Source organism: Apis dorsata, unplaced genomic scaffold (genome assembly GCF_000469605.1).
Source record: "Apis dorsata unplaced genomic scaffold, Apis dorsata 1.3 scaffold_94, whole genome shotgun sequence".
Lineage (NCBI taxonomy): Eukaryota > Metazoa > Arthropoda > Insecta > Hymenoptera > Apidae > Apis > Apis dorsata.
In genome coordinates, this window is record NW_006263392.1 from 431,335 (window position 1) to 433,125 (window position 1,791).

Consider the following 1,791-nt stretch of genomic DNA (forward strand, 5'->3'; position numbering starts at 1 on the left):
AAATATTTGTTAGTTTTGATAGTTATAGAATCGTAAATATATATTAATTGTGAGAAATTTTATTATTTTGGTTATAATATTTCTAGTCATATAAGTGACTATTATCAGGAATATAATGGAATATTAATGAATATTTAGATTGGATATTCTATTTATTTTCGTATTTTTTATTAATAGTAAAAAAAATAACTTACATTATACTAATAGCTTTAAAGATAAAAATATTATTTTATTACTACATTTTTAGTGTTAATGTTAAACACGAATTTAAATCAATCAAAAATTAAAACAAAAAATTAATATTAAATGAAAACAAAATATGTTGAACTTTAATTTGGAGCTTTAATTTTTGAATTTTTTAAAACTTATAGATTTTGATAGAATTCAAAAATTATAATTTCAATTTTTAATTCAATGATTCAAAAATTATTTGCATGCAAATTTTTGTATTTTTAGGATTTTTTATATGACGTTATGTTAAATTTTAACTTAGTCCGATTGAGCGATAAAAACATTAAAAATTGTGTGCCAAATTCAAATTATTTTTTAGTTAAAGAATTCTTGTGTTTTGATTTTTTTATAGAATTTATTTGGATAATAAAAATATTATCACGTGTTAAATTTAAATTAAATTTAAATCTCTTAAATTAAAATTAAAAAGAAATGAATTATATTTTTGGTCGAATTCAAATAGAATTATGTATTTATGAGCGATCATTTTACGGCTAGAAGTTAAAATCTAATCCAATATAATATCTATAATAATATAGATAATATAATATAATATAATATCTAATAATATATATAAAGCTCAAATGCAAAGAAAAAAATAATATCATAACGATAATTAAATATATAAGGAAAATGTTATTATATCGAATATTATTATATTATTTATTATATATATAAACAAATATTTATAAAAATATATTTTTTATTAAATAAATATTTATAAGTTATAATATTATCATATGAAATTTTTTAATTGAAAACTTATTTAAATTTGGCGCGTACTGATATTTCTATTTTTCTATTGGTTTGGATAAAAATTCATGTAATTCGCAACATTTCTATATAAATGTGAGACTTTGTAAATAAAACTTTAATTTTAACCCGTTGAATTTTGATAATTAAGATATTATTTTTAGATATCAAAATTTATAAAAAAAAAACATTTAAAAAAATGCAAAAATTTTAAAATCTTTTCTAAAATTCAGCTAGCTAAATTTAATTTTCTTTTTTCTTTACTTACAAGAATTTAATCATAAAAAATGATCATAAATTATTTACTAATGTAATTTTTTAAAATTTTTTTATTTTAAAATATCAATTTAATTGATTTATTTTCAACTAAAAGTAATTATTATAATTTGATTTTTTTGGTAATTTTGGTATATTGGTAAACTAGGGAGAGTATTATAAAATGAATCATCGTAAGATGCGTGCGCATATAGATTCGTCGTTTTCTACGCGTTGCAGACTCAAGTTAGATTTTAGATCTTTTGAAAGACATAAATATTGATAGACGTTTCGAAACAACAACAAAAAAAACCAGTTTGTATCATTTAATCAATATTGTAAAGTGAATATTTTTATATTTTTTTGAATACACAACATATTGAATCATTTAAGAAGAATCGCAAATTTCTTTCATATATTTTTGGTAAGTTCTCTATAAATAGAAAAGTTTTCCAGAAAAGGTAGTGATATAATTAAATTGATATTAATGTGTATATAATAACTATTATATATATATGTATATATGTGTGTATATATATATATATATATATA

At 17.6% G+C, this 1,791-nt stretch overlaps 1 protein-coding gene across 1 annotated transcript in view; it reads left to right on the forward strand.

Moving 5' to 3' along the window:
- Positions 1-1,408: 1,408 nt before the first annotated feature.
- The window catches only part of LOC102678671, a 13,129-nt gene continuing 12,746 nt past the window's right edge, over positions 1,409-1,791 (forward strand). The window contains exon 1 of the mRNA XM_031508656.1: positions 1,409-1,663. The gene's annotated coding sequence lies outside the window, so the exon portion shown is untranslated. The remainder of the gene's footprint in view (positions 1,664-1,791) is intronic.